Below are 8,393 nucleotides of genomic sequence, written 5' to 3'. Positions count from 1 at the left end.
TTTAAATAAGGGTTTAACGTTAGCAATTTTGTAGATATCAGGCACGCCACCCAGTTTGAGTGATTTATTTATGGTAAGAGTGATGGATGGTATTAATTCGTTTATGCATAATTTTAAAATGTCAGTTTTAATCAGATCCAACTCAGCTTTTCGAAGCAGCTGAGAGAATACAGTCTTTGACTTCACTCTCGCTGAGTTCAGTAACCTGTGAAAGACCGTCACCCGAAAACAGTTGAAAATTTATATCTAAAGGATAATTCGTTTCTGATCAATTTAATTTTTTCTTTGAAATATTGGCCATAACAGGTGGGGAGGTAATCTTTGGAAATTTTAGTTGGAAAATGTTTTTGATTTTCTTTACCAAGTAGTCCATTTGGGATTTATTATCATAATAGCGTTGTTTAGTCAATGTATTTATATGATATGAATTATTTTTGTCTATTAAATATCTTTCTCTATCAGCTGGTAGTTGTGATTTATGCCATTTTATTTCAGATTTTCTCCTTTGTTGTTTTGCTTTATTCACGTCTGCGTTATAGATAGAATGAAGTTGACGTCACTCAGGTCTTTGTTATTGTTTTTTGCTATCCGTGTTTATGAGTAATTCTCACTAAACTGTATTAACCAGACTATAAACGTTTAAGGTTACACGACTTAGTTTTGTGTGCTGGTCCTTTAAACTTCCGGCTGGCAATGTTGTGAGCTTCTTAGCCAAGCGCACACGATCTATAACATGGGGCTTGATTTCGTATTTCAACGTCCTCGTTCTTTCAGGGGCATGTTGGTTCACGGTGTCGAGTATAGGCTTCCTAAGTCGTGACGTAATCCTGCGCAGCAACGCATGGCAACAAACCGGCTGGCTCTAAACAGTCGAGAAAAATGGCTGACACGAACTCTATTTCCATCACCGCCCTTATGAAATACTTCTCCAATGAGCATAAAAGTGTCTCGCGAGGTGAAAATCATCATCAGTCAGGTCCTGTTTTGACTTTCACTTACTCAGATGGCTTGATGTTCGGCAAAGTTCAAGCCAGCATGAAGAATAAAGAGTATTCTGTGAAGGTAAGTCATTTCGTCTTCTCATTCTCACTCTCAAAATCTCACATCTCCGTAAAACTACTGTTGGACAATAATCAGTTTACTTTGAGTTTAGGCAGATTTAGTATATCCAATGGAAAGATTTAACTGTTTACGTTCGATTTTAGTTAGGGAGAGAGAGAGAGGGAGTCATTGAATTATTGTGTTTTTATCTTATGGACCACGGACTTTGAGTCTTTGAGGTCTTAGTCTTGCTTCGCTAATTTTCGTTGCTATTGACTATAGTCTACTACATACTATTTAGTATCGTGTTGTAACCTTTATTATAATACTCATATGAGCATCACAATCACCAATCACGCTAGACATTTTATCATACTTCATGTGGGGCAGCGTGGATCAGCGGTACGGTTTTTGCTTCGTACCCGAAAGGTACCGAGTTCGTTCACCCGCCGCTGCGCTGTGTGGCCTTGAGCAAGTCACCTCGCCCTAGCTCAATTTGCGGCGCTGCACCGTGGTTATTCCAGTCTTCCCTGGGAATAGACCCTAGAGATAAATTTCCTCTATGGGATGAATAAAGGATTTATTTAGACCAGTGTTAGTCACGGTAAACTAAACTTCCTATTGGGTTAAGGTGTAATAGTATAGTATAGTTAGTATAGTTTTCCAGCGTATTAGGCGTTTTGTGCCTTTGCTGATCTTGGCATTCAGTTCATCGAGATAAAAGTCAATAAAAAGCCCTAACAGATCTTTTGACCTGTATCTATAATATATAAACTTTTTGATAAATTGAAGGCCCTAACCCTAACAGATCTTTTGACCTGTATATACGTCTAACCCTTTGATGGGATCTTAATGGGCGGTTCAACTATGCTAAACATGTAATCTGCTAAGTGGCTATCTAAGCTATTTTTGAAGGCGTTGACACTTGGAGCATTGGTCACCGTTTCAGGGAGACTGTTCCAGCGGTCGATCACACGTTGATTAAAGTAGTGTTGCCTAAGCGATGTGTTACACCTTGGTTTATGCAGCTTGTAATTATGACCTCTGGTTCCATTGTTTGCAAACACGAAAAGTTTACTCTCGACTTGATACAAACTGTGTGTAAACTTGTATGTTTCAATCATATCACCTCGTACTCGTCTGTATGTCATGCTTGGAATTTCAATACGTTTCAGTCTATCCTCATATTGCTTATCTTTCAACCCAGGAATTACTTTTGTTGCTCTGCGAAGCACGCCTTCAATAAGTTTCTTATCTTTCTCAAATTGTGGTGACCATACTGAGTTGCTGAACTCGAGATGGGGTCTGACTAATGCAGTAAATAGTATTTTCATAGTTGCTGCATCTAAATAGGTAAAAGATCTATTGATGAGTCCAAGGATTCTGTTTGCCTTATTAACTTGTGTTTCTATATGCTTTGAGAATTTTAATTTAGTATCAACATGTACTCCCAAATCTTTCTCAAGTTTTGACTTATTCAGAGCTGTTCTGTCGCTACAGTGATGCTGTCTCATATCGTAGTGAAAGATTTTGTTTTTCGTTCCAAGATGTAGCACTGTGCATTTTCCAGCGTTGAACTTCAGTTGCCAATCGTCTGCCCAGTTGACTAGATTGTCAATATCTAACTGAAGACTGTCTCTATTTTCTAGATTGTTTACCTTTCTGTATACTTTAGTATCATCGGCATACATTGAACATGAGCTAGACAAAATACTTGGTAAATCATTAATGAAGATTACGAAAAGAGTTGGACCTAAGACGCTGCCTTGTGGCACTCCACTAAGAACTTCTGTCCAATTTGACACTGTGCCTTGCACGCTAACTCTCTGTTTCCTGCCTACTAGAAAATGCTTAATCCAGCTTAGAGTATTTCCTTGTACACCATGAGCTTCCAGTTTGTTTAAGAGTCTTTGATGGGGAACAGAATCAAAAGCTTTAGCAAAATCTAAGTAGATTGCGTCAACCGAAGATCCTTGGTCGAGAAACTCTGTCCAATCATTTAAAGTCTTTAGGAGGTTAGTTGAACATGACCTGCCAGAAACAAAGCCATGTTGGCATTCAGACAGTAACTTGTTGTTCTTTAGGTGAGTTATGACATAGTCTCTAATAATGCTCTCCATTATTTTGAAAACCACTGAGGTGAGGCTAACTGGTCGATAATTGCCCGGATTACTCTTGTCTCCTTTCTTGAATAACGGTGTAACTTGTGCTTCTTTCCAATCGGGTGGAAGAGTTCCTGAGTCAAGTGATTTTTGGAACAGTAACGCTAATGGTTCGGAGAGTTCTTCTGACAACTGACATAATACGCGGGGGTGGAACATGTCAGGTCCTGGGGACTTGTTCATATTGAGTTTGTCTAGTTTCTTCTTTACAGTGTCTTTGTCGAATTCTATATCTGATAGTATGTTGTTTACACTTTTTCTTTCACATGTAGGTATATTAGTAAGATCCTCGTTGGTGAATACACTGCTAAAGAACTTGTTAAGAATATTGGCTTTGTCAATGTTAGATGAGGCTGTCTTATGATCATCATACAAATCCGCAATACCGTCTTTAGTCTTCGTTTTTGTTCTAGCATATGCAAAAAACTTTTTCGGGTTCACTTTAGCCATACGAGAAATAGATCTCTCATAGTCCTTTACAGCAATTCTGCATGAGCTTTTGGCTTGATTTCTGGCCCTCGTGTAATTAATATAGTCTGCACCCTCTCTAGTTTCTAAGTACTTTTTGTAAGCTTGCTTCTTTTTCTTGAGTTTTGCCAAGACTGTAGGATTGATCCACCGAGGTGAAGTTCTGTCTGAACTACTTTTAACTTTTGGTACGCTGATGTCCACTGCAGACATAACTTCAGATTTGATAATAGTCCATGCATCGAGTACAGACAGGTTTATTATTTTTTGTGTTAGGTCTGCAGCTGAGACTAATTCAGAAAGCTGTTTGTAGTCGCCTTTATCGAAACAGTAATGTAAATGTTGCTGCTTGAAACTCGAAGAAATCAATAACATTGTGAAATTGAATGTGAACTTCAATTTAATATACGAAAACAGATAAAATGGACGTTTCGGGTTTCCCCCTTATCAACAAAGCAAGATGAATGAAAGAATCACTTAATTTGTTTTTTTAATTGAGTTTTTATACAGCGTAATATCCACTAAATGTGCTCAAAGTGCTTTACAAGGGGTCCCTGGCCAACAGCAACATTTAACATGTAAGACGGGACATGATGCCTGTTGGGCGATATTACAATTTTTTCGGACAGAGACAACGCCAGGTACTCATTTGACACCTGAGTACGGTGAGAGATTGTGAGTAAAGAGCCTTCTCCAAGGACTCAACTATGTGCCGAGCGAGGCCCAAACCCAGGACCTTCTGATCTGAAAGCGAGTGTCATACCACAAGACCACAACAGACGTTTAATTAGTTTGTTTGTTTTTTGCCTATTGAGCATGGTCGCAGCTCTAAATTTGAATCTTTTATTCTTTTACTTCCACAGATCTATCTTGATGATGCCTGGGTTGATTCAGTCCAAAACTAATTTGTGTGGTTTTATTTAACAATGTTAATGACATTGAACATACATTGATACAACAATGCCATAATTTGTCATGTTTATCATGTAAAATCATGTATGGACCTACAAAACCATTATTTTGAATGGTGATTTGATGATGATGAACAAAATATGTGTGTTGTACAAAATAAATGGCAAAGCTAACAAAATGCAATCTCCTTAATAAGAGGAGACTGGGGATTGACAAGTGCTGCAACTAATTGAAAAATAATATCAGATGTTTCTCTTAACATGGTTGGAATATATGAGAGGATGTTAACATTTTTCAGTCTTTCATTAGCCCTCTCAACATGAATTCTACATGAAGCAATTTCTTTTGTTAATAAAATCTCATTTTCAGTAAATTTATTATGTAAAAAGGGAGGGATATTTACAGTTACTCCTTGAGGTAAAATATCTTGAATCAGGATGGGGTTTTACCTTTATTACCTTTATCTGCTAAAATTAATTCTCCAGGGCTTAAAATTAAAAGTTTTAGTAATCCACAATTTTGTACAATGACCTTATCCGAGACAGACCCTGGATCATGTTTAGAAATAAAATTTATCACACCATTTGGACTTAGACCAACAAGAGCTTTAACAGAATTCATGGACCTATAAGAAGAATAAGTTAACCGTTGTTTATCCATTTCTTTAGGAATAGCAATTTGGTCATCTGTACAATCAATGATCATTCTGCAATTTGGAAATCTTAAAAATGATGATGGAGCTGATAGTTTATTTTTATGTCTAGAAGGGCATGTAACCTTCATAACATTTTCAAAGAGAAGCGTATGGCTTATGTAAAACATGAATAAAAGTTTGTATAATATTTGTTATAGTACTTTCACTAACGCTAAACAATTGTGAAATATGAAGGTTAGCGTAGTTCTGTCTAAGTTTCATAAGTGTAATAATGAAAATTTGGTCTTTTAATGCAACTGTCTCTTCCTGAACTTCCCATCTACTATAATAAATAATGTTACCTCTAAAGCACTCAACATATTGAACAATAATATTAAATATTTTAAAAGAATGTACACCTGTCTCCATTCGAAGAACTTTTTCTGTAAGGCTTGAAACAGTGTAAGTGCGTTGAATCTAACTTAGTTGGGTTTTTTAAAGCTAGCTATTTCCTTATTTTTGTCTGTAATTTTTTGTTCTTGAATTAAATTTGTTGTTCTATTTAAAATATCCTCACTTGTTCTACAATCTGTTTTTTTTTAAAAGATGGAATCCTGTGATGATGGTGACGAGAGTTGAGATGATGATGAGGGAGAAGATAATGAGGATGATGATGAGGAGGAAAATAATGATGATGAGGAATCTGGTTTTTTTAAAGGTGGGACTTTGTGATGATGATGAAGAGAGTTGAGCTGATGATGATGATGATGATGATGATGATTATGATGATGATGATGATGATGATGATGATGATGATGGTGGTGATGATGATGATGATGGTGGTGGTGGTGGTGGTGGTGGTGGTGGTGGTGGACTTCTTGATGTTGGTGCCAATTGAGATGGGGTGGGAATTCCTTGTGTCACTTTTCTTTTCTTTCTTTCTGGCTCTGATGGAAACAATTTATTTTTATTTCTGTCAAACAATTCAGGGAGGTTGGCTTTGTCACCATCTCTGAAGTGACAAGAACACACTCTTGATGATGATGTTGGATCTTTTGTCCTTTCACCTGAAATGAAAAGATTAAAAAAAAAACAATAATTCTGTTGGGCATATTGGGTATATTATTTAATTTGATAAGTACTTTGTTTTAGACTATCTTGTTTGACACCAGCTCAATGCATGATAAATCAAAGGTGTGCAAGAGACTAGGTTACTGGTGGGTCTCTCGCCTGTCTTTTATGAAATCGCACATTCAGCAAAATGTCGCACTTCCTCATTACTTCTTTTGATGATTTTGACTAGGTATATATAAAAATATGAATTCTTAAATTTACACAGTTAAAGTTGATCTTGGGGTTGAGTGTGGCAAGACTGGCGTTTTCTCTTTATTTCAGTCAGTACTGTACTGGACAGTGCGGTGATGGAAACTTTGGAGTGTCAACAATCGGGCACAGGTAAAGGAGAGAGAGGTCCCTGCCGCCATCTTGCTTTGTTCACACAGAGTTGCCACCTCGGCTGTCGGGGAGGGGAGGCATGGCAGAGAATCAGAGAAACTTTCCAAAAAAAAGAGGAAAGTATGTGTGTTTGTGTGTGTGTGTGTGTGTGTGTGAGAGAGAGAGAGAGAGAGAGAGAGAGAGAGAGAGAGAGAGAGAGAGAGAGAGAGATCTGCGCGAGGGGAGGGGGGGGGGGAGAGGTTGCGTTATTTTATTTATTTATTTTCATTTTGCCATAAAGGTATCGAGTTTAAAGTAAGATTTTAACAAATATTCTCTTCTCTTTCTTCTTGTTCTCCTTTTAAAAAAATTATCACTTATCAGTAGAACTTAACTCTCATTCAGTTTATCAGCCTTAACATCAAAACGATTGAGATATCATTTTTGCTTCAACTTCAATAAAAACCTAGTTTGGAATGTATTTTTATTTATAATTTCGTGCAATTGTACACTTTAATCATAAAATATAGGTCTACGTAAGCTAGAACTTGACCTAGATCTGGACTACGAACTCTATCAAATGTTCGACGAGGCGTGCGTGCTTACCTGACTAAAGTGGTCCACTTTTTCTTCAATTTTTTGTCTGCCTGTCCATTTGGAAATCTGTAAAACTTGCAGGAGTGACTCTCTGACTGATGTAGACAATCTGGTACAAAATACTGGACCATATTTAAGATAAAAATTGTTTTTTGAGCGATTTTCCAATTATTCCTTGCCTGGACCAAGCACGGATTTTTTTTGTTTAGAGCCATCCGATTCGTTGCTAGGCGGACGTGACGTCAGACTGTGGAATCCTATTGCGGCGTTGAGTATGTCGGCGTCCATGGTGTGTTGTTTCTTTATAGAATGAGAGCTTTCCTTGGGACTTCCATGTCGATGTTCTTAAAATTACGTGAGGTAATCTGTTTCTTTACAGGGCGGTTTGTTGTTACGTAGATGGAGAAGAATAAAAATGATGTCAGACTGTCAGACATTTATTTATTTATATTGTTGACACGAGATAAAAATTGGAAACCTTCATCTGTAATGACATGGTCGATGGTGTGGCCATGGTCATTCGTTGGTCCGATCACGATCTGAACTAGTTCACAATCTGTTAATAAGTCAAGAAAAGTTTTTGATTCGTTTTTGTTTCCATTAAAATCAATGTTAAAATTACCATCGTAAATGTTGTTTTTGTTATTAATTTACTGGTTAAAAAATAAAATCTCTAAATTCCAGGATAATATCATTGTATGACGAATTGTTCTTTTCACTTTGCGGTGGTCTATAAATGCAATGAAAAATAATTAGTTAAAAATTTTGAAAGCGTATTAAAAATCCAGCATAATCAAAAGAGTCGAATAGATTGTTTAAAAATGATATTTTGTCATGAAGGAATGATGAATATTGAGCTTTTTTATATAGCGCAATGTCCACTAAACTTGCTCAAAGCGCTTTACAAAGGATCCCTGGCCAACAGCAACATTTAACATTTAGGACGGGACATGACGCCTGTTAGGCGGTATTACATTTTTTTTTTTTTTTGGACAGAGACACCCTGTTAACGACCAGGTACTCATTTTAAACCTAAGTACGATGAGAGAATGCGATTAAAGAGCCTTCTCCAAGGACTCAACTATGCGCCGAGCGAGGCTCGAACCCAGGAACTTCCGATCCGAAAGCGAGTGGCTTACCACAAG

The 8,393-nt window shown here is 37.2% G+C and overlaps 1 long non-coding RNA gene across 1 annotated transcript; it reads left to right on the top strand.

Moving 5' to 3' along the window:
- The first annotated feature begins 859 nt into the window (after positions 1 to 859).
- On the top strand, positions 860 to 5,789 carry LOC144964636 (uncharacterized). Its single transcript, XR_013643895.1, has 2 exons — positions 860 to 1,062; positions 4,535 to 5,789. It is a non-coding gene; the product is annotated as an uncharacterized LOC144964636 (long non-coding RNA).
- The last annotated feature ends 2,604 nt before the right edge of the window (positions 5,790 to 8,393 follow it).

This window comes from Berghia stephanieae, chromosome 2 (assembly GCF_034508935.2).
Source record: "Berghia stephanieae isolate SIO BIC M18660-M18661 chromosome 2, UCSD_Bste_1.3, whole genome shotgun sequence".
Lineage (NCBI taxonomy): Eukaryota > Metazoa > Mollusca > Gastropoda > Nudibranchia > Aeolidiidae > Berghia > Berghia stephanieae.
Note: the sequence above shows the minus strand (reverse complement) of the source record. Positions and strands in the feature narration are given on the sequence as shown.